Below are 24,343 nucleotides of genomic sequence, written 5' to 3'. Positions count from 1 at the left end.
GGTCCCTCATCCAATATAACCAGTGTCCTTATAGGAAGGTGGCCACGTGAAGACAGACACGGGGAGAGCGCCATGTGCCGATGGAGGCAGAAATGGGAGTGACGCGTCAATGCGCCAAGGAACGCCAAGGATTGCCACCTGTCACCAGAAGCCAGGGGAGAGGCACGGAACAGATTTTCCCTCACAGCACACAGAAGGAAGCAATCCTGCCAACACCTGATTTTAGACTTGTAGCCTTCAGAACTGTGAGAGTCTACATTTCTGTTGTTTTAAGCCACCCTGTTTGTGGCACTTTATTGCAGCTTCCCTAGGAAATGAACACACTGCTGTTCCTAACTTGTTCCGTACTTCTCTCCCACACCCCGCCCCCTGGCTGTGAGCTGGTTAAAAATAGGAACCTTGTCGTCGTCTTCACCCTGAATCCCTAGTACCTGGCACAGGTCTGGCATATAGCAGGACTCAGTAAATATTTGTAGAATGAATGAATGGCAACCTAAAACATTAAATTAGCAGTATTTATAGCACTGTGAGTCATTTTTATTTTCTCCATGTGACATACTGTGTTTTCTAAAGTTACTACTTAAGAAACTGTATTAATGTTATAATAAAGAAAAAAACCAAAACCACATATTTTTCTTTTCAAAACATACATTAAAGTAACAGGCATTTCCACCAATGTGTGTTTTGTGAAGAGGGAAAAGTTCTTCTATCTGCTTGATAACTGCTTTTTTATTGATTAATTGATTCCTCCTCGTGTCACTAAAGTGCTTTCTGGAGTCAGATTTACAGAGCTTGAGCTCTGGGGCCTTGCAGGGTATAGATTATGGGTGGGAAAGGGCCAGCCAGGGTACACATTCTTCTCAGCCATCTCCACCATTCGCCCCTCCCTTGGCTTGTAGGATGTGGCTAGATGTGGCACCTGTCTCCTTACAGGGGCTGCTAAACTTGGCACTGGAGAATACCACTACTCCTGGCCAAAGGTGACTCCCCAAACAGAAGCAAGATTCCGTCCTCAATGACCACACCATCCAGTGCTTATCAAACTGCAATGTGCAGGTGAATCACCTGGGGAGCTTGCTCTGATCCATGGGTCACAGGTGAAGCCTGAGACTCTGCATTTCTAAGAAACTTCCAAGTGATGCCCAAGATGCTGGTCCATGGACCACCCAAGGCACTGAGAGGTGAAGAGACATTGCTCTGGTTGTTCTGCAGAAACAGTGAACACTTCAGGGTGGGGGAGACCAGAAAAGGCATTACCCCAGTAGTTGCACCTCAAAAGATAGGTGAGGTTTTGGAGAGGAGAGGCAGAGGTGGCTCTAAAGGAAAGAGGCGGCAACTACTGGGAAGGCCCAGGGAGAAAACGCTGTGTTCAGAGGCTGGCGAACACAGCAGTGCAGTTGGAGAGGAGGTAGGTACAACTGCGGAACAGAGGGCTGGAAAGATAGGCTGGGAGCAGCCAGTGCAGGGCTCTGAATGTGGGGCTAAGAAGCTTGGCTTTCATCCTGTAGGAGTGAAATCTGACATGATTTAGATGTAATGCTTTACAGAGATCAATCTGAGACTGAGTGCAGAATCAGAAAGAAGCCTGACAGCAGAAGAGCAGCCAGGAGGCTGCTACATCCATGCAGGAAGAAGGGCTGCACTGCTTCAGAAAGTGAGGTGCGAAGAGGAAACGGGGCCAGGAGTCATGGGTGGGGTTAGGGGATTGCCTAGAGTGAGTGAGGGGACAAAGTAGGGAAAAGGGAAAAAATGAAATCCAAGGTGATTTACAGGAAGGATGGGGGTGAGAGGTGCCATCAACAGAGCTTGAGGTCCTAGCAGAAAAAGCCTGGCTTAAGGAGAAGATGAATCCCCAGTTTAGTCCCGATGGGTCTGAGATAATGCTGCAACTCCCACATTCAGGTGTTGGCCAGGTAAGCTGATTCACGAGCGCTCAGGAGAGCAAGGTGAGTAGGCAGGATTTGGGTGTGTTCTCCAAAGAAAAAATGGGGTGTGGAAAGGAAGGAGAATGCCCAGAAGAGAGCAGAGAGTGAGGAAAGATTGAGAGGTAGTACCCACAGTTAGAGGTAGGAGGAAGATGGAGCCAACTGAAGGAGGGAGAGTCCATGGTGAAGAGTAGGAGAGGAACTCACAGAAGATGCCATGAATATACAGATGGCCAAGCTGGAAGGCCTACAACACCCTGATATTGAGACCGAGAAGAGGCCTGCCCAGCTCAGGATGCAGGAGGGAGGCTAGGGCGGCACCCTGACTCCCTTCCTAAGGCACAGGAGAAGCCCAGGCCTGAAAGGAGCACAGCTGGAATGGAAAGCAGAATTTGGACTGAAAGAAAAGGGGGCTGGATGCATTGGGGAGGGTTTGGGCTGTGGCGGGAGCCCGGGGCTCTGAAGCACTTATTCCAGCTCAATCCTAGTACAGGAAGGACAATTTCCACACATGCAACTACACACACACTTACATGTCCACATGATTGGGGAACTCCCAGGGCAGAGCAGAGGCGACTGGGAAAAGGTCTTTGGATCAAAGCCTTATTACCGGTGAGCACATAATTTATCATCCACCTGGGACCCTTGTGAGAATGAGCAGGGACAATACTCACAATCACACTGGACCGCAGGTGAAAATGAGGACTGTGCCAGGCAAACCCAGCCATATAGTCACCCTAGCTGGTGGATACTGGATCTCAATAAGATACACATTTGGTTCCTCTGCTCCCCCTTCCTAGATGCGGGATAGCAGAAGGGAAAGGCAGGCTCATCCTGAGAGGCAGGGGCCCCAGCAAAGGGTGTTGGTGGATGGGACAATCTCTCCCCCTCCCACACCGTCGCTGGGGGAGACACGGCAGTACCACGGACAGCGGCTGCCGACTCGCTCCCAGTCCCTCCCCCGCCTGCCCTCCCATCTCCTCCCCTCCCCTTCCCGCCCCTCCCCCTCCCCGCCCCTCCCCCGCGCCGCTGACGAGGCCGGATCAATATTTCATGGGGGGAAGGGGCTCCAGTTACCAGCCCCGCGCCAAGCCGGAAGGCGCCGCCCGCGCCTGCTGCCCACCCTGGGGACCCTCCTCAGAAACCCAGCACAGGCTCGGCCCCAGGCCAGAGAGACACCGCCCAAAGAGGTGCACGCATTCCCTGCAACCTCTCCACCCCCGGACCCTTTCAGGGCACAAAGACCCGCGCGCAAGCCATACACCTCCGGTTGGCCACTCCGACGCGCCACAGAGCGAGATGCACGCTGTACAAAGAAGATGACGTACACAAAACAACAGGCACACACCACACCCAGCAGGCAATCCACCTAGACAGGCACTCACAGGGCACACACATGCACACAAAAACACACCTTGTGCACCACAGACTCACATGGCATGGAGATGCAGCTACCACAGACTCACACACATCACACAGACCCACAACACACCCTGCCACACACACAAACTCGCACGCTGCAGAAAAACTCCCTCGCAGAGAACTGCAGACATATCGCATGAAGATACATTCACCACAGACACACACACACACAGTGCACACACAATATGCCCTCAGAGACCCTCAGACATATCTGTGAGTTACCTAGCTACATTTGCCAGGGACACACACACACACTTAAACTCTCTCATACATACACACACACATTATGCCTTCACAGAGATCCTCAAACATTCACCATGGACACACAAGCACACACCCCACACTCTACCCAGGCCCTCCATCCTCCTGGTGCCCAGGCCACCCTTCCCACTGTGAACATGGGACTAGGGAGGGGGCAGACAGGACTTCCCTCCCTCCTTGCCATCTGCCTTCTCTACTTTGGCCCTGCTCATGGGCCCTGAGGATAAATCCACTGTGTCCTCCGAGGCCCCCTGGGGTCTGCTGCGAGGTCCCAGGGACAAGCAGTCGGCACAAAGCGGTGGGCAAAGCGGGGAGTAGGGGAAGAGGGACCTATGAGACTCCGAAGCCTTCTGCTTCACTGTCCCTGAGCCCCAAGCTCTGGGACATGAAGCCCCAGTGGCAGCCTTGCCCTTACCTGTGGCTCCCAAAGCTTCACTGCTCCCTAGGCCTCCCTGAGGCCTGTGTTATACATAGGAAGCAGAAGAACTGTAGGGTATGCAGCCCCTACTCCCCCCAGGAGGTCTCAATTCCTGGCCTCAGAGATGAGGGGGCATCCTACCACATCCAGACACCTTATCTCCATAAGCCCCCCTCCCAAGCAGGTTGTGAAAACAATGGCACAAATTCTCCTGTGTGCAGGGAAATCATGGCAGAATCCTCCAAAAGAAGCCCAAGCCAGGGTTCAAGGTGAGCAGAAGAGAGCAGGCCAGCGCAGCAGGGGGAGACCCCTAGATTTGTTGGGCAGGTGGAAGGGACCTTCAAAATTATCTAGGTCAACAGCGCACATTTCCGACATCCCCATACCACTTCCCAATTTTGCATTAAGTGCATAACACTGTGTGTCACCTCAATGATTTCTGGCAAATCTACAGACTCCTAGGCTGGGCACAGTGGCTCACGCCTGTAATCCCAACACTTTGGGAATCTCAGGCAGGCAGATCACTTGAGGTCAGGAGTTCAAGGCCAGCCTGGCTGATATGGTCAAACCCCGTCTGGATGGTCAAACTAAAAATACAAAAATTAGCCGGGCATGGTGGCACGCACCTGTAATCCCAGCTACTTGGGAGGCTGAGATAGGAGAATCGCTTGAACCCAGGAGGCAGAAGCTGCAGTGAACTAAGATCGTGCCACTGCACTCCAGCCTGGGCGACAGAGACTCCGTCTCAAAAAACAAACAAACAAACAAAACAAATCTACAGACTCTTGTACTGTTTATTACTTATTTTCTTTAAATTGACACTCTGGCTAGGGGCAGTGGCTCACACCCATAGTCCCAGCTATTTGGGAGGCTGAGGTGGGAGGATCACTTGAGTCCAGGAGGTCAAGGCTGAGGTGAGCCAAGAACAGGCCTCTACACTCCAGCCTGAGCGACAGAGTGAGATCTAGTCTCGATAAACAAACAAACAGATAAAAATAAATTGACACTTTTAACTTTAATGCAACTATTTTCAATAGAAACCATGTTATTACTATAAATGGAAAGCCAGTATCACTTTTAATAAATAGAAAATGACAATAAAACAAACACAGTAAAAACAGTTATGTTATTATGTTTTAGCTACATGGAGTTGCCAGGCAATGTTCTGAGCCTAGCCTGAGAGCTCTCTGTTAAAAAGGGAGGGCAACCAGTGTTGGAAAGTTGTTAAAGACACATTAGAGGCCGGGCGCGGTGGCTCACGCCTGTAATCCTAGCACTTTGGGAGGCCAAGGCAGGCAGATCAACTGAGGTCGGGAGTTCATGAACAGCCTGACCAACATGGAGAAACTCCGTCTCCACTAAATATACAAAATTAGCCGGGCGTGGTGGTGCATGCCTGTAATCCCAACTACTGGGGAGGCTGTGGCAGGAGAATCTCTTGAACCCAGGAGGCAGAGGTTGTGGTGAGCTGAGATTGCGCCATTGCACTCCAGCCTGGGCAACAAGAGCGAAACTCCGTCTCAAAAAAAAAAAAAAAAAAAAAAGACACACTAGAAACTACACTGACATGTTCTCCCTTGGACAATCTTGGACTTGATAACGTTGAGAGGGAACCAACTTTCTCACTATGTGAGCTAATGTTAAGAAATGGCACTGAAAGTCATCCCCGGTCCCACTCCACATATTGGGAAGCTCTAGGCTTGTCCACCTCTTGCAGGAGTTTGGGCACAGTGGCCCGCTAGTGCCCTGTTGCTACAGCCTATTCTGGTAATAACAATCTTTTAGAAATTCCTTGGTCCTTTCCTATTCACAAATTGTCATAACGGCCACCATCTAATATGAGCCTCAGAGCAGGAATTATCATCCCCGTTTCTGAATGAGAAATGTGAGGCTCAGAAAGGATGAGATGTGTCCATAGTCACAGAGCTAGCTACACAGGGGAGATCCACACGTCAGAGACTTGACGTCCACCCAGACACCTTTTCTACTCTACCTGCATCCATCTGTTCCACAGTTGGCAGCCCTTGCTGGGCAGTGGGGAAAGAGGCAGGATGGTAACCTGCTATCTGCCCGTGAGACCTTCACAATCCCAAACAGCAAGCAGACAAATCAGCAAATCACCGAGATTAAGAGAGGTGAAGAGCTTTAAAATCTAGCCTGTAAATGCCTAAACTGCAGTTTCCTTGTCTGTAAAATGAGATGACAGACTGGGTGTCGTGAATCACACCTGTAATCCCAGCACTTTCAGAGGCCAAGATGGGAGGATTGCTTGAGCCCAGGAGTTGGAGACCAATCTGGGCAACAGGGTGAAACCCTGTCTCTACAAAAAAATACAAAACTGAGCTGGGCATGGTGGCATGAACCTGTGGTCCTAGCTACCAGGGAGGCTGAGGTGGGAGGATTGATTACCTGAGCCCAGGAGTTCAAAGCTGCAGTGAGCCGTGACCCAGCCATTGCACTCCAGCCTGGGTGACAGAATGTGACAATGTCTCAAAAAAAAAAAAAAAAAAAAAAATTAGCCAGGCATGGTGGTGTGCACCTGTAGTCCCAACTTCTTGGGAGGATCATTTGAGCCTAGGAAGTTGAGACTGCAGTGAGCCGTGTTCAAGTCACTGCACTCCAGCCTGGGCAACAAAGTGAGACCTTGTCTCTAAAATAAAATAAAATTTATATGTTTTAAAAAAATAAAATAAAATGGGAATAATAATAGTACCCATCTTATAGAAGTGAAGATTAAATGAAATGTGTGAACACAATGTCTGGCACAGAGTAAGTGCTTAAAAAAAATGTTTATTACCAGGGAAGTACAAAGAACAGAATCAATACAGGTCAAGAATGAGTGACAGGGGGAAGGTGAGGTAGACATGGTTTGGTTTTTCACTGATGAAAAGAGTTACATCTTGGAGGATGAAGATTTTCGTGGGGAAAAACTCTTCTGCCTGTTCCTGCCTTCCTCTTCCCTCTCTCCTCACTCCAAAGCAAGGTGAGAAAATTCAGGCTTTCTTCTCCCTCTCTCTCCTCAGGCCTCTGAATGACATTTGACAGGTTCTTCAGAGCCTGTCCTGAGCACTGCTGCCCAGGAAAAGACTCCCCTTTAAGTCACAATTCCAGGCCTTTTTTCTCCAGCTGCTGTCCAGATGGAAGTTTGGGGCTCAGGCCCAACTGCCTGCACCCACATCGGCACTCTAAGAATTCCAGGAGATGTGTTTGGAAGCTAACGAAGATCCCCCTTCTCTGAGCGGGGCACTGAGAACCATGTTTGCATGTCTCTTTGATCCTTCCCAGTAGGCTACAGATGACTGGACCAGGGTGGGCACCTGCCTCACTCTGAGCCAATCAGATCCTCTCCTGGGAGTTTGGGATTGGATCTGCCAAGCCCCAAGTTCTCTCTCTCCATGTGGCTGAAACCAAGGGACACAATACAGGAACTATAGGTGGCTTGGTGCCTGAAAAGGCAGAGATATCCAGTCTGTGGAGACAGAAAGGCAGGGTGCAGAGAATGGCTGCTTCAAGTTCCCTTGGCCCTCCAGGTCCCGCCTTCCTGAAGCTAATGGTTTTCCTTCCCCTTAGTTCCAGGGAATCCCTTCTGTCCTTGTAATAAGCCCTTCTTTATTACTGAAGCTGGTTTGAGTGGGTTTCTGTATATAAGCAAAGACCTAATTAAGACAAGAGAGAAGCTGGGAGCCGGAGGTACGCAGATGAACAATCCTGAAAAAATAATCACTGTGCCTACGTCGGAGAAGCCCAGTGCAGTGGGAGACAGCGAGTAAGAGATGTAGACTTTGCACAGATGTGGCAGAGGGAGGGTGGGCTAACTCTGCCTGGGGAGGAGCGGAAGGGCTCCACAGGCTTCACAGCGAAGGTAGCAGCTGAGCCGATTTTGAAGAATTAAGGACGTTCTCCATGGAGACAAAGTAGGGGTGGGGAGGCATTACAAGCAAAGGGAACAGCAAGTGCAGACGCACAGAGACCCAAAACAGCCTGGTGTCTTAGAGGGACTGGAGTTCAAAGTGTGGCGGGGAAGCAGGGAAGACAGGCAGTCAGGCGCACATCATAAAGGGCTTTGAATACCATGATAAGAAGCCGAGGCCTTTTCCTGTTAGTGACAGGGAGCTATTGAAGTATTTTAAGTAGCAGGGGGTGACGGGGTCAGTTCTGTGTTTTAGAAAGATTGTTCTGGGGCTGCTTGGAGAAAGGGCTGGAAAAGGCAGGCCTGGAGGCAAGGACCAGTTAGGAGGCTGCAGCACTCCTCATCTAGTCCCTTCATTCATCTAACAGCTCACTGTGTACCTACTATGTGCCGGGGTGAGGCAAAACGGATTCCTGAGCCCACAGAGTTCACAGCCTAGCATGAAATAGACATGATGGAAAAGCGATTTGAGTGTGCTGAATGTTATGAAGAAGTACAAGGTCCTCTGGAGCAGGGTGCTGTTTACTGTCTGGTTTTTAGGCTTCCCTGCGGAAATGACGTTCGAGCTGGTATCTATCTGAAGGATAAGTAGGAGTTAGCAGGGCCCCAAGAGGGGGCGTGCATTCCAGGATTGGGGACAACACGTGTGGAAGTCCTGCAGCTGAGGGAGAGTGGCAGAAGAAGACACAAAAAGGTAGGCAAGGACCAGATCCCACAGGGCCTCGGAGACTGCGTCAGTGCATCTGGCTTTCATTCCAAGAAGGCTTGGAAGGGTCCTAAGCAGGGAAATGACACAATCCAACGTTTATCCTAAGAAGACCATGAAAGAAAGCGGGGCAAGAACAAATGTCAGGAGACCAGGTAGGAAGCTGTCACAGTGGCCCAGGTGAGAGCCAATGGTGGCCTGGAGGGGGTGGTGGGCAGCGAGAGGGTCCACGGACTCAAGGCAGAGATTCAGGAGGACTAACAGGGCTTGCTGAGGACTGGTTATAGGGGTGTAGGATGGGAAGAGGGGCGTATCCAGGAGAACTTCCAGCTTTCTAGCTTGACCAGGTGGGAGGACGGTGATGCCAGAGATGAACCGGGGACCTTAAAGGCAGAGCAGGTGCAGGTGGGAGAGTCAGGAGCTGGGTCTGGACCTGAACTGAAGCTGATTGTGAGACATCTAAGTGTGGGCCAGGAAGCAGTCACACCTGCAGATTGTTGGGGCTTTTTTTTTTTTTTTTTTTGAGACAGGGTCTCGCTTTGTCACCCAAGCTGGAGTGCAGTGGCATGAACATGGCTCACTATAGCTTCAACTTCTCAGGCTCAAGCAATCCTCCCACCTCAGCCCCCCAAGCAGCTGGGAATACAGGCAAGCGCCACCATGCCCAGCTAATTTTTGTATTTTTTTTGTAGAGATGGGGTTTCGCCATGTTGCCCAGGCTGGTCTTGAACTCCTGGGCTCAAGTGATCCGCCTGCCCCAGCCTCTCAAAATGCTGGGATTACCAGCACTTTGAGGAGGCGTGAGCCACCGCACCCAGCCAGACCTGCAGATCTTCAACCCAGAAGAGATCATTAAAATCAAGAGAAGTAAACGAGATTACCCGGGAGGTAGGGAGGGAGGGGGCAAAAAGGTGGGAAGAGGGGTTGGGGCAACTTGAGGAGCCATGGTAGCAGCAGGACCTAGGGGCAGAGTGACAAGGGGCTCTGAGCTTGGCAAATCAGGACCATGAAATGCAAAGGTTACCTTCTCTCAACCCCAGAAGGCACCAGGATTTGGCTCCCCATCTCCTGGCCAAGCATCATGCCCTTAGCCTGGACACTTCCCAGGTGAGAGAGTCCTCCCTTCTCCACTGCACTTCTTCCTCTTGGGCAAACTCCAAGTTATCCTCCAAACCCAGGGCAGGTGGTCGCTCCTCCTAGGTGGAGACTTCCCTGGTGTAAGCATTGCTCTGCAGTTGGACAACCTGGTTTTGAATCCCAGCTCTGCCACTTGATAGCTGTGCGACTTTGGCTAGGTCACCTCAGTTTCCTCATCTATACCACAGAGATGATAATAGTACCTACCTCATAGGACTGTTTAAAGATGAGCATGTAAAGCGATGGGCAGAGAACTAGCACACAGTAAGCACTAAATAAGTGTTATTCTTATTAACATCCCACCCACCTTGGGACAGTTAGTAATGCCCTCCACCTCATCCTTGGGAACCGTTTGCAGATCCATGTCTCTCCCTGCCTCTTCCTACCCCTACCCGATTTGTGGGGCTATATAATATGCAGAGCCCAGTGCTAAATGAAAATGCAGGACCCCTTGTTCAAAGTTACTAAGAATTTTAAGATGGTGTCAGCAGAACATTAAGTGTGGGGTCCTTCTAGGCGCAGGGCCCTGCGTGACCACTGACTCTTGAAACCAGCCCTGCTCCCACCCACAGCCAGCCCTGGGCCCGGCCCAGAGTTGATGTCAGCCCCCACACAACAGAGTAAAAATGCCAACTGACATCCAGATAGGGTTTATGGTTTCCATGTGAAATTTCACTTTATCCTTTTCCTAGAGATATCATCAACTCCATTTTATAGTTGAGGACACAGAAGTTCAGAGACGGGTATGCCTTCCCAGAGATTACCCAGCTCAGGAACTGCAGAGCTGGGATGTGGGCACAGAGCAGCCTGGTGCAAAACCCTGCCTCTTGCCCTCTGGCTCCCCAGGGAGGTTGGGAGAACCTGGCCCCAAGGGTTGAGCTTCGTCAACAAGGCCACAATACAGCTTAGACCAGAGAGAAGGAGCTGGAGGGACTGGGACTGGCCGCCCTCCCTCCTGGGGCCAGCCACATAAACAACCGGTTCCCTGGGACCGAGGCTGCTGCACAGGGAAAAGGATAGGAGAGGGCAAAAAGTCACTCCCAAGAAGGCTCTGCCTGAGGGCCATAGACCCTAACATTCTGGGGAAATCTGATCTTGCCTTTTCTGCTTAAAACCCTTTAGGGGTTGCCATTGGCCTGAGGATACATTCCCAAGTCTTTAGTATCCTGCTAGACTAGGAAATCGGGCCAGGCTGTCCTGGGCCTGCCCACACTGCCCTCCCTCTACCACGCCAAGCCTGTTCTCACCATCAACAGGGCCTCAGACACACAGTTCCCCTTCCTCATCCCTTCTTCGCCTCTACAATTCCTTGGCACCCTTCATGACTCAGCTAAGATGTCGCCACCTCCAGGAACCTTTCCCAGATTACAGACGGCAGGAGAGCAACTTCAGTGATAGGTTCCAGAGCTTCCCCGAGTCCCTCCTTTCTACACACATGCCATGTGTAATTACCTGCTCTGGGTCATGTCCCCATTAGAATGTCAGCTCCGTGAGGGCAGGGGCCGCCTGGCTCATAGAGTCTGATACATCAGAGGTACCTGGTGGACTGAATGCATCCTTCTGCCACAGAGGCAAGAGGGCCAGGCATTCTTTCTCCTTTTTTCTTCACTCCTCCCGGACCCTCCTTTTCTTGTCCAGGCTTCTTGAGCTCAAGCTATGAAAAGCCCAAACTTGCAAAGGGAAGAGAACCATCATACAGTATGCACCCTCCCCCTGCCAGCTCTAGACTAGGTACTATACATCTGGTTACTACAGTTAATTCCCTAACCACATTCCAGATGGGGTGGAGCAGTATGGGTATAAATTATTCCTATTTTCCAGAGGAGACTGAGACTTGGTAGTTGAGGCCACCTGCCTGAAGTGGTAACAGGTTGGAAGCGGAAGGCATTAGATTTGAATCCTGTCTGTCTGATGCCCAAGTGCCTGGTCTCTTCTCTGCCCCAAACCACACAACCCCTGTGACTCACCATTCCCAGCAAGCTCACCTCCAACCAGAGAGCACTTGTTTCTAACCTCCGCCTTCAGTTCACACACACCCCAGCTGGTAAAGCTCTTCTGTGAGGTCAGTGATATACCAGTGTAGGAGACAGCCCCACTGTCAGTGAGAGGACAGTGTAGAAGTCACTCCTCCCCTGGGTCAACAAAATGCCAGTGTGGGAGAAACACCCCCATCGTCAGCAAAATGCCAGTACAGGAGACGCACCCTGCACCCCAAGTCAGCAGATTGCTAACAGGAGAGACAGTGCCACAGTCAGCAAAAGGCCAATGTGAGAGACACTTCCCTCCTCTTCTGGGGCCCATGACATTGACTGGGGGGTACACACAGAGAGCTCTCCAAGGTGGTGCCCCTGGAGTGGGAGGAGGCACTGAGGCAGCTGTTGCCTGGGGGAGAAGGTTGTGGCTGGGGAGTGGGGCAGGTGAGAGTTCTCACATGGCACTAATGAAATCAACCACCAGCCTGCTCCCCCCTCCCCAGGGACCCTCCAGGCTCCAGCTGATGCAATGCCCAGGCCAGATAATTGTTTTCTTCCCTCCTTAAAGGGCCAGCTGCTACTGCAGCTGCAGACATCACCCAGACACCTGACAGACCCCACAGAGCTCAGCACCTGGGCAGGAAGTTGGGAAGCCCAGAGAGTAGCAGCTTTAGGCCTGGGCTCTGCGCAGTAAAATCCAATTAAAGTCCAGAGACCAGAAGCGTCGTTGAGCAAGGAGGGAGGGACAGAGAATAGTTAAGACAGTGACACAGACCACATGCCCTGGGAGAAGGGACCGTGGTCCCTGCTGGGTCCTCAGCACCTGGCTCCTGCACGCCCGCCCAGCAAGTACTTGGCACAGGGGTTGCTCATGAGTTCAGCAGTTAGCTACTGAGCCCTCCTGAGTGCCAGGCACTGTGCTGCGCAGCTCAAATCCACCATTTCACTCACTCCTTCCTGCTACCCACATAGCAGCTGGGTTTGTTTTACTGAAAGAGTCTCAGAGAGGGGAAGTGATTTCCTCAATATCACACAGCCAGAAAGTGGCAGAGCTTGGGTTTGAAGCCAAGTTTAACCAACTCTGGGCTTCATACCCTGCAAAGGGTCGGATAAGTGTAGAACCCCAGGGCTGGAAGTCCCTAAGCAAGGCAGTCAGGAACAGAAGGCAGGGAAGGGGTCTGTGGGCCCTAAACAAACAACAAAGGGCATGGTGCTTGGTTTAAGCACAGGGCACATGGGTCACCTCCCCAGCACATCCCTGCCAACCCACCCACCCCGCCCCCCAACCAAGAACGCCCCATTAGGCTACCCACATGCCCCCAGGGACAGTTGGCAGCTGCCTGATTACAGACTAATTGGTGGCTGGCAGCAACTATGGTGGGGTGGGGGAGATGGCTCATTAACCCCTTGTTGACCAGGCCCTATCCTCCTCCCATGACTTCAGGCCCCAAACCCAAGGAACCCAGACTTAAGAAGTCATCATGGATAGAGGACAGGACCAAAGGAGCAGCAGCCTTCTTCCCTACATCCTGATAACACCCCTGGGGCTAGGGTTGGACACTGATATTCACCCAGGTGTCCAAGCCCTGAAGGACCACATTGAAACAGGCCCCAAGTGGCAGTGCCAGCCAATGCCCCGTTCTCCAGCCTTGATATGCCATTGCCCACCCCATTCCAGGATGCTTCCTGAGCCTTCAGGACCAGGACACTGAAGAAACCCACTCCTCAGGGCTGAGTTGTCCAGAGGTGATGGGGACATGGAGTCCAGGTACCCAGGCGGCCAGTCAGGGAAGAGCTCCTCCCTATGAATGAGAGCATGCCCAAGTTGCCCATCAAGGGTCCTGCCAAGCCTCCCTGAACCCTGGGCTCTGCACCATGCTGCTGACCAACTGCATTCCCAGCTTCCCAAAGCCCCCTCTTCCCACCCCAGGGCTGGAGTAAGCAGCACTCCTTTTCTTTTATGGGGCGGAGGGGGTCTTCTTTTATGGGGCGGAGGGGGTCCTCTGGACACCACAACGGTGTCACGTTGTGAGGAAAAAGTGGCTGCTTCTCAACCAGGGCACAGGCAGAAGGGAGAAAAGCAGGCTGCCTTCCAGCTCCCTTTCCAGGAGGGATTTTAAGCACTTTCCAAAAATGCCATGCCAGGCAATGCTGTTGAAGACCAGGGCCCCAGGAGCTCTGAGCATCAGCAAAGAACTCAAGACTCTGGGCCCCCTTCCCCATTTTCCAGGCCTCCCCAAACACCCCACGTCCCTCTCTCATCCCTTAGTCCCCTCCCCAGAGCCCTCTCACACCCTGTGTTCATCCCCCCACCCCCGCCCCTGCACACTCACATCCCTACGTTGCGCTTCATGGCCAGAGCCCCCCTCCCCCCGTGGTCCTCCAGACCTCTGCAGCCCCCTCCCCACGTCCACTCCCAGGCGAGCAAGGCCTGCTGACTTACCCGGAGGTGGGGCCGGGGTCCAGACAGGGAGGGGGCCTCCACAGGCCGAGGCGGCTCCGCAAGGCGGGGCAGGTGCTGCCCCGGGACCCCGCCCCGCGAACCCGGCAGTAGGCGCGGCCCGGCCCCAGGCTGGCGCGGACTCCGAGTGGATAGGCACGCGGGGCGGGGAGGGGCGGCGAGGGAGGCTCACGGGGGCATCGCCCGCCACCACGGGGGCAGCTCCGCTCCGCCCGCCTGCGCTGCCGGCTCCGCAGCAGCCACCGTTTTCAGTCGCCGCCGGGTGCAAAGCCCAAGCTTGGGCCGGCGGGAGGCGAAGGGGAGGCGGGACCTGCCGGGGGCGGGGCCGCGTGGGTGGGCGGGGCCAGTGGGCCGGACCTTGGTGGTGGGCGGGGCCTAGGGGAATCCGGGGAGTTTGGCTTGCCGGGTTGTGGTTGGGGGACCTACATTAATGAGGCTTCCAAGAAGCGGGGTCTGGGGAAGCCTCATTCCTCTCCGTGTCCCTAGGACTCTCTTGCCTCCTGCCCGGCCTCCCCTCTCCACCACCTACCCTATCTGTTCTTTCTCATCCTTCCTTTTCTTTGGGGCACCTCCCAGGACCTCACAGGCACCACGGCTCCCCCTGCCCTGCCCTGCCCTGCCCTGAAGCAGTTCCAGGAACGTCAGATGGTAAGAGAAGAAACGACTTACAAACGTCAAGTCCATTTTACAGATGGAAAATCTGAAGCTCAGATAGGAGAAAAGACTTGCCCAAGTGCCTGGTATGAAGAGAAAGACTTTATAATGTCCCTTTCAGACAGAAGGAAGTAGAGTGGCCGGCCCTGAAGCCCAAGTTAACCTGCTTCCCCTGCGCTCTCTACTTCTAGAGCAATGGTTTTAAACTTGGGGCGATTTTGCCCCCCAGGGAACATTCGACCATGTCTGGAGACATTTTTGGTTTTCCCAACGAGGAGGTTGCTACTGGCGTCTCATGAGAAGAGACCAGGGATGCTGCTACACGCCTTCAATGCACAGGACAGCCCCTGCGCCAGAGAATTGTCAGGCCCGAAATGTCAGCAGGTTTCTGAGGTTGAGAAACTCTGTTCTAGGGCCTGGCATCTGCCTATATAAACTTCCAAATAGACTCCTGGAGTCCTGGGTTCTTCTGCAGCCCGGGAGGATACTGTATAAAGTCTTTCCTAGGGTCGTGCCTGCCCCAACTTGTCTATTTAACCTTGCTTAGGACTGGTCAGTTCCACTCTTGGGCTCCAGTGTTTTGAATTCCACCCACTGACAGAGAGGACAGAATAATTAATATTTGCTGGAGGCATGTAAAACCAGTAGTCTCCCTGCTGAGGGCATGAATTAAAATGTAAATGGGAGCTGGGTGCGGTGGCTCATGCCTGTACCAGTGTTTTGGGAGGCCAAGGTGGGTGGATCGCTTGAGGCCGGGAGTTCGAGATCAACCTGGCCAACATGGTGAAACCCCATCTCTACTAAAAATACAAAAATTAGCCAGGTGTGGTGGCACACAACTATAGTCCCAGCTACTCGGGAGGCTGAGGTACGAGAATCACTTGAACCCAGGAGGCGGAGGTTGCAGTGAGCCGAGGTCGCACCACTGCACTCCAGCCTGAGTGACAGGGGGAACTCTGTCTCAAAAAAAAGTAAATGGGGAGTGGGAAGGTGGGGAGAAAAAGGAAAATTATTGGGATTAAAGGATCCTCCTGGGGATTGCTAGGAGGCATAGTCATCCTACGCCTTCCCTTCTCACCTGGTCTGTGAGAAGCATAAACTGAGGCCCTACAATGTGAAAAGCTTCAAAGTGGGTTCCACAGCTGGTCAGAGGTGGAGCTGGGGCTCCTGATTATATTTACATATTAATTAAAGCTTTGTTATCAGCTATTCTACCTCAGGCCTAGGCCTGGAACTAGGGCCTGGGTGGTAGAATGGTTACTCTGGAGCAGCAAGGGGGACTAGATTAGGGGAGGTGGGATGGAGGCCAGGGCAGGACCTGGAACGAGGGTGGAGGTGAGGGGTGGGAGCACGGAGAGGAATCAGGCTTCCTGTGTGCTCCTCCCTGGCCCCTTTCACAGAGACAGGTAAACCAGGGGTTCCCTTTGCACATCTGATGAAAACTTTGCACTATCTCTCTGGAGATGTGCAATGTATATTTGGCATATAATTTCAGTATCTTCAAAGTTCTATATTGGTTACCAGAAGGACTGGATGGGAGGTGGGTGGAGAGGGGGTTGATTCTTAAGTGTATATAGAAGAATAAACATACAGGAATAAAAAGTCCAGGAAGAAAAGTAATGAAAAGGGATTTGTCTTACCCGATACTAAAACATACTATAAAGTCAATGTATTTAAAGCAGTATGGTATTGAAGCAGGACTAGACCGATCTGTGGAACAAAATGGAGTATGGAAATGGATCCAGCCCCACAAGGAAATTCAATGTATGATAAAGATAGCACTTCAGGCCCGGCACAGTGGCTTATGCCAGTAATCCCAAAACTTTGGGAGGTTGAGGCGGGCAGATCGCTTGAGACTAGCCTGGGCAACATGGCAAAACTTTGTCTCTATAAAAAAATACAAAACTTGTGGCCGGGGGCGGTGGCTCACACCTGTAATCCCAGCACTTTGGGAGGCCGAGGCAGGCGGATCACAAGGTCAAGAGATTGAGACCATCCTAGCCAACATGGTGAAACCCTGTCTCAACTAAAAATACAAAAATTAGCTGGGTGTGGTGGCGTGCACCTGTAGTCCCAACTACTTGGGAGACTGAGGCAGGAGAATCGCTTGAACCCAGGAGGCGGAGGTTGCAGTGAACTGAGATCGCACCACTGCACTCCAGCCTGGTAACAGAGCAAGACTCTGTCTAAAAAAAAAAAAAAAAAAAAAAAAAAAATTTATCTGGGCATGATTGCACACACCTGTAGTCCCAGCTACCAGGGAGGCTGAAGTGGGAGGATTACCTGAGCCTGGGAGGTCAAGGCTGCAGTGAGCTGTGATCACGCCACTGCACTCCAGCCTGGGCAACAGAGCAAGACCTTGTCTCTAAATGAATGAATGAATAAAAGACAGCACTTCAGACAAATGGGGGGCGGAGTTGGTAGGGGGTTGGGGGTGGGGGTTGGTGGCGGAGATCAAATGGGTGGAATAACCAGCAAGTCTTTTGGGGAAATTACAAAAAGTTGTGCCCTTATTCGACACTGAAATAAATTCCAGGTGGACCACATATTTAACACCATAATGTATCAGAAAAAAGACATGAGTGAATATTTTAATAATCTTGGAGATGGAAAAGACTTTCTAAGCATGATGAAACCTAGAAGCCATAAGAGAAAACATGGAAATGTTTGACTACAAGGCTTCTATACAGAAGAAATGGCCATAAGTCAGTTTGAAAGACAAATGACAAAACGGAGGGGATATATCCTGGTTGCCCCCTACCCTGTCCCCTCCTGCCTGCCAGCCCCTCGAAGCCGAGACGGGGACGAGCAGGAGGGATGGCTGGGGCTGTGAGAGTCGAGACCGAGCACCTGGCAGAGGCTTCTCCTGCGGCGCTCTGGCCAGCGCCCACATGTTTAGGGGCCGGGAAGTCCCGGAAACCCCAGGCGGGCCATCTGGGTCCTCAGCAGGTGCCTTGGCACAGCCGAGCCGAAGTCCTCCTGGAGGCTGCTCACCACTTCCCTCGCGTGGCCATCCTAAGAACTGCAATCCTCTGTTCCTGCTCAGCCCCTTCTGAGCATCAAGGCGAGAATTTAAAAATAAATAAATAACAGCTAATTTTTTGAGGGAACTAACCATGTTCCAGGCATTGTGTTAAACACTTAACCTAGCATATTTCATTTTCCCCTCAAAACAACTCTTCGAGGTAGGTGCACTGTATTCTTATCTCCATTTGATGGACGGAAACTGAGGCTTGAAAAAAGTGACTTGTCTTTCTAAGTGGTGGCACCAGAATTTACTGCCACATTCCTGGCCTCAGCTCTTAATGTAATAAAGCCAAACCTTTGGGAAAATTCAATAAAACAAACTTTTTTGAGGTTTACCTTTATCCAGGCCTTTTGCAGGTGCTGGGGATTCTGAATTGAGGAAAATAGTCATCAGAGGTGACAGCAGAGGAACACTCCTGATACAGCGAATCCTGATGGCTACAGAGGACTCATTCACCCCAGGAAGCGGTGGGGGCAGTGGGGAGGGATCCCAGAGGAGAAGTCCTCCAAGCTGCATCTTGTGGAGAGAGAGTAGTGGGGTGGCACTTACTAAGGTGGGCTGGATGACAAGTGGGGCTTGGGGGAGGAGCAGTGATCTATATGCTCTGAGTTTGGGGGTAGACCACAGATGGGGCTGAATAAAGTACACCAGGACCAAGCTAAGGAGTTTGGGTGCAAAGATTTTTTTGAGAGCTTTTCCATGTTTCAGTTGCTTGGGTCTAGGGACAGCCTGCTCTGCCAACCCAACCTGCCTCTTTTGCAGATGCTTTCTCACCCCAGTTCAAGGTGCTCTCAGAAACTTGGGAGTCCCTCCTGATTCCTTCCTCTTCCTCACTTCTATCCACTTAATTATCAGGGCCGTCCAGTTTGCTTCCTAAATACTTCCTAGGTTCACCCACTTCTCTCCATCCCTCTTGCCTCTCCTCTAGTCCAGCCTGCCTTCCTGTCACTCCTGAATTCAGCTGCTGTTGGTGACTTGGTCTCACCACCTTCAAACTTTTACACAAGAGAAATCCTTCTAAAACAAATCTGACCACATCCCCTCTCTTACTGAAAATGCTTTTCATTGATTCATTCAACAAATATCAAGTATTTATTATATGTTGAATATTCAAGATATAATTATGAGCAAAACATGGAATTTAAAGCCTATGGGGGTGACAGACATGAACCAAATCACCCCCTAAATAATTGTATAATAAAAACTGGGTTAGATGCTATGGGAGGGACTGGCCTAGAGAGGGAGATCTTTGAATGCTCCCCAAGGCATCCCATCTGAAGTTTGAATAGCAGTCAGCCAGATCAACAAGCCAAGGATGGGTAAGAGCTTACACAAAGGCCCTGAAGTTGCTTCTCTGAGTTTCTGTTTCCTTGTCTGTATAATGGGAATATTTAGAGTTATGAGGATTAAATGAGTTAATATGTGTAAAGTTCTTAGAACAGACCTTAGGATATAAATTTTCCATAAGTGTTAGTTATAATTATATATATATATATATTTGAGACGGAGTCTCACTCTGTTACCCAGGAGGCAGTGGCGTGATCTCTGCTCACTGCAACCTCCGCCTCCCAGGTTGAAGCAGTTCTTCTGCCTCAGCCTCCTGGGTAGCTGGGATTACAGGCATGTGCCACTACGCCTGGCTAATTTTTGTGTTTTTTGTAGAGATGGGGTTTCACCATATTGGCCAGGCTAGTCTTGAATCCTGATCCACCCACCTCAGCCTCCCAAAGTGCTGGGATTACAGGAGTGAGCCACTGCGTCTGGCCAATAACTTAATAATATATATTTTTTTAAGTGGAGAGATATTGGAAATCTTTCAGCAAAGGAGTTAAAGGAGAAAGTAGCATTTTTAAAATGTCACTCCAGCTGCAATGAGGAGCATGGATTAGTACAAAGAAAGAGCAGATTTGGGGAAACTAATGAGACTTTTGCAGGGGTCCATTGAGAGCTATGGGGATTTGGGCTAGGGAGGCAGAGGGAAATTGGAGAGATTTTGTGGTTTAGGTAGTAGACACTGCTGGACTTGCTGTTTTATTGGTAGTGGGAGGCTGTAGGAGGTAGGTGGTCCCTACAACTGGTTGGGTGGTGATGTTCTTCACCAAGACAGGGAAGCCTGAAGGATGCATAGGCCTTGGGGGGGATGCTGATTCTGGACGTGTTTAGATGCACACACTGTGGGACATCCCAGATGAGGGCTGCATAGGCAGCTGATTCACTGTGGAGTTCAGAAGAGAAACTGTGGCTGGAGATACAAAACTAAGATTGTTGGTGATATGGTTTGGATCTGTGTTCCCACTTAAATCTCATGTCAAATTTGTAATCCCCAGTGTTGGAGGTGGGGCCTGGTGGGAGATGATTATACTAGGGGTGGTTTCTCATGAATGGTTTAGCACCATCCCCTTGGTGCTCTTCTCATTATAGTGAGTGAGTTCTCATGAGATCCAGTTGTTTAAAAGTGTGTGGCACCACCCGACCACTCTGTCTTGCTCCTGCTCCTGCCATGTAAGACGCGCTGGCTCCCCCTTTGCCTTCAGCCATGATTGGAAGCTTCCTGAGGCTTCCCCAGAAGGCAAGCAGATGCCAGTATCATGCTTCCTGTACAGCCTGTGGAACTCTGAGCCAATTAAACCCCTTTCCTTTTTTTTTTTTTTTTTTTTTTTTTTGATGGAGTCTCACTCTGTCACCTAGGCTTAGGCTGGAGTGCAGTGGCGTGATCTCAGCTCACTGCAACCTCCACCTCCCGGGTTCAAGGGATTCTCCTACCTCAGTCTCCCAAGTAGCTGTGACTACAGGCATGTACCACCATGCCCAGCTAATTTTTTTATTTTTGGTAGAGACAGGGTTTTACCATGTTGCCCAGGCTGGTCTCGAACTCCTGATCTCAAGTGATCTGCCCACCTCAGCCTGCCAAAGTGCTGAGATTACAGGCATGAGCCACTGTGCCCAGCCTCCCTTTTCTTTATAAATTACCCAGTCTCAGGTATTTCCTTATAGCAATGCAAGAACAGACTAATACAGTTGGCAAATAAGTGATCACCTCAATCACCCCATCTTTGAGATGGTAGAGGTAGGAGATAGCTAGATGATTTTTTTTTTTTTTTTTTTTGAGACGGAGTCTCGCTCTTTCACCCAGGCCGGACTGCAGTGGTGCTATCTCGGCTCACTGCAAGCTCCGCCTCCCGGGTTCACACCATTCTCCTGCCTCAGCCTCCTGAGTAGCTGGGACTACAGGTGCCCGCCACCGCGCCCAGCTAATTTTTTGTATTTTTAGTAGAGACGGGGTTTCACCGTGTTAGCCAAGATGGTCTCGATCTCCTGACCTCGTGATCCACCTGCCTCGGCCTCCTAAAGTGCTGGGATTACAGGCGTGAGCCACCGTGCCTGGCCGCTAGATGATTTTTAAGGTTTCTTCTGGTTCAAACACGCATAGGATTCCAAGTGTTAAGGTCAGTAGGACTCCAGAGACAGAGAGAAAATCGATGTGGTCTGAAAGACTTGGCAGAAGCTCCTTGGAGGCTATTTGTTATTCATTCATCAGTCTTTTACTGAGCAGCTACTCTGAACCACATGCTCTATTGGGGGTGGAAGGGTAAATAAGACCTAGCCGCCAAACCAGTGTGGTGGCTCACATTTGTAATTTCAGCTACTCAGGAGGCTGAGGCAGAAGACTGCTTGAGTCCAGGAGTTCAAGGCTACAGTAAACTGATTGTATCACTGCACTCCAGCCTAGGTGACAGGGTAAGACCCCATCTCTGGAGAAAAAAAAAAAAAAAGGCCGGGCATGGTGGATTACAGGCTGTGATTATGCCTGTAATCCTGGCACTTTGGAAGGCCAAGGCAGGTGGATTGCTTGAGGTCAGGAGTTCAAGACCAATCTGACCAACATGGTGAAAACCTGTCTCTACTAAAAATACAAAAATTAGCGGAGCGTGGTGGCAGGTGCCTGTAATCCCAGCCACTTGGGAGGCTGAAGCAAGAGAATTGCTTGAAACTGGGAGGCAGAGGTTGCAGTGAGCCAAGAATGCACCACTGCACTCCAGCCTGGAGACACAGCAAGGCTCCGTCTCAAAAAAAAAAGCATCTCAGGGTCTCAGGCTTGTTAGACCAAGGAATGTTTCCTAAAGGAAGTAACAACTAAGATTAAGACCCAAAAGTCAGGTAAAAGAAAGCTCCCTCCTCTTGAATTTTTCACTTTAGACTTTACCATGCACTCTCAGAGTCCATTCCAGGAACAAAGGCCCAGGCAATAGCAGTTGCACTTCCTAGGTTCTGTTGAATTTTCCTTCTCTGAGATCCTTCTTCTCAATGTTCCCTCTGGCCTCATCTTCACATTCTCCGCCAGGGCTAGGAATAGGGTCAGGGCAAAGGGACCGAGGGTACAGAAGTAGGGAGGCGCTCACTCATGGGTCATGCGATGTGCTCCTGGCCCTCTTCCCACTCACACCCCCACTCTAGCTTTTTCCTGTACTCTGCTGGCATCTTGTTATTCCCACATGTGGCTTCCTCTGTTTACAGTGAGCCTTGCCAACACTTGACTGAGGAAAGCTTGCTCATGATGAGCTCAGATGTCACCTCCTCCTGGAAGTCCACTGCTTTCTCCAGTCGTCCCTGTCCTTCTACCTAGGCCAAGATGGTCCCCTGTGCTCTAACAGCATGGTGAAGACTGCACAGTGGTTAACAGAACAGGCTTTAGCATCAGAGCCCTGCTGTGCTGTTTATTATCTGTGAATCACTCTCTGAGCCTGTTTCCTTCCACATGTGTGAAATGTGGTGCTGGCATCACAGGGCAGTTGTAAAGATTAAATGAGAAAACATATGTAAAGTGATCAGCAGTGACTGGTATATGTACCAGTCAGATACATGATATAATAAAGATAAAGACAGGAAAATAATGAGAATAAACGAACACTTTAGAAGATGCATAAACAATAACAGTAGCTACCGCTTACAGTAAGTGGTTATTGTTTATACTTCTTCTAAAGTGCTCATGTTTTCTAATTATTTTCCTGCCTTTATCTTCATTATATCATAAGCTTCTGGGGGCAAGAAGGAAGAAGAGGAGGAGGAAGAAGATATTCATAATTGACATTTAACAAGCATTACGACATGTCTGCTGAATAAAGAAATGACAATTTCATGGGAAATGTTCTGGGCAGGAAATCTGGAATCCTGAGCTCCAATCACATGGTCCTAGTGATGGTACAGTTTCTGCCTCACTCACATTCACTTTAAGGAAAAGCTGCCCAGACCACAAACCCTGCTGGGGCCACGCTTTAAACGACCTGGCCCCTCCAGCCTCTAGACTTGAGCAGATAGGGCCAGCACTGGAGTCAAGGGTCACCATTTAATATATTAGCTGCTGTCCTCTGACCAGTGGTGTATACTATGGTGTGAATGTGTTCCCCAAGGTTCATGTGCTGGAAACTTAATCCCCAAGGCAACAGTGTTGAGAGGAGAGACCTTCAGGAGGTGATTAGGTCATGGGGACTCTGCCATCATGAATAAATTAATGACGATATTGAGGGAGTGGGTTCCTGATAAAAGGATGCATTCAACCCCATTTCTTCTTCTCTCTTTCTCTCTCCCCTTCTCTCTGTCCCTCTCATGCTGTCTTGCTCTCTTGCCCTTCACCTGCTGCCATGGAATACACAGCAAGAAGGCCCTTGCCAGATGTGCACCCCTAAACCTTAGACTTACCAGGCTTTAGAGCTGTAAGAAATATATTTCTATACCTTATAAATTACCTAGTTTCAGATATTCTGATATAGCAGCACAAAATGAACTAAGACAACCTAGCACAACAATCTAAGATGGGCTGATTCGAGGCTTTATTGAACCAAGGAAGAGAAAGACATTGTTGTCCCAGGCATGGTGCCTCACACACAAAACCCCAGAACTTCGAGAGGTCAAGGTGGGAGGATCAGTTAAGCCCAGGAGCTCAAGACCAGCCTGGACAACAGTGAGACTTTGTCTCTACGAAAGGAAAAAAAATTTTTTTTAATTAGCCAAGCATGGTGGTGCGTGCCTGTATTCTCAGCTACTTTGGAGGCTGAGGTGGGAGGATCATTTGAGCCTGGGAGGCAGAGGTTGCAGTGAGCCAAGACCGTGCCATGCCACTGCACTACAGCCTGGGTGATAGAGTGAGACCCTGTCTCAGGAAAAAAAAAAAAAAAAAAAGGAAAGAAATTGTCAGGTGGCAGAGGGAGTTGAAGTAGAGAAGTCAGAGACAGCCAGGTATGGTGGCTCATGCCTGTAATTCCAACCGGTTGGGAGGCTGAGGCAAGTGGATCACTTGAGTCCAGGAATTCATGACCAGCCTAAGCAACATGGCAAAGCCCTGTCTCTACAAAAAATACAAAAATTAGGCTGGGTACGGTGGCTCATGCCTGTAATCCCAGCACTTTGGGAGGTTGAGACAGGAGGATCACCTAAGGTCAGGAGTTCGAGA

The 24,343-nt window shown here is 50.6% G+C and overlaps 1 protein-coding gene across 5 annotated transcripts in view; it reads right to left on the bottom strand.

The window, feature by feature from the left end:
- RIMS3 (regulating synaptic membrane exocytosis 3) overlaps positions 1-24,343 on the bottom strand; it is a 71,857-nt gene that overhangs the window by 30,725 nt on the left and 16,789 nt on the right. The window contains exons 3-4 of one of the 5 annotated variants that reach the window (XM_054681942.2): positions 22,100-22,239; positions 18,231-18,411 (exon numbers count right to left, since the gene is read on the bottom strand). The exons of 1 other annotated variant lie outside the window; for it this stretch is intronic. The gene's annotated coding sequence lies outside the window, so the exon portion shown is untranslated. Of the gene's footprint in view, positions 1-11,746; positions 11,794-14,195; positions 14,514-18,230; positions 18,412-22,099; positions 22,240-24,343 lie in introns of those variants that run through there. 3 more of the 5 variants (XM_054681948.2, XM_003308018.6, XM_054681963.1) reach the window with 3 other exon arrangements.

This window comes from Pan troglodytes, chromosome 1, assembly GCF_028858775.2.
Source record: "Pan troglodytes isolate AG18354 chromosome 1, NHGRI_mPanTro3-v2.0_pri, whole genome shotgun sequence".
Taxonomy (NCBI): Eukaryota; Metazoa; Chordata; class Mammalia; order Primates; family Hominidae; genus Pan; species Pan troglodytes.
The sequence above is the reverse complement of the archived record's forward strand: the minus strand, read 5'-3'. Positions and strand labels throughout refer to the sequence as shown.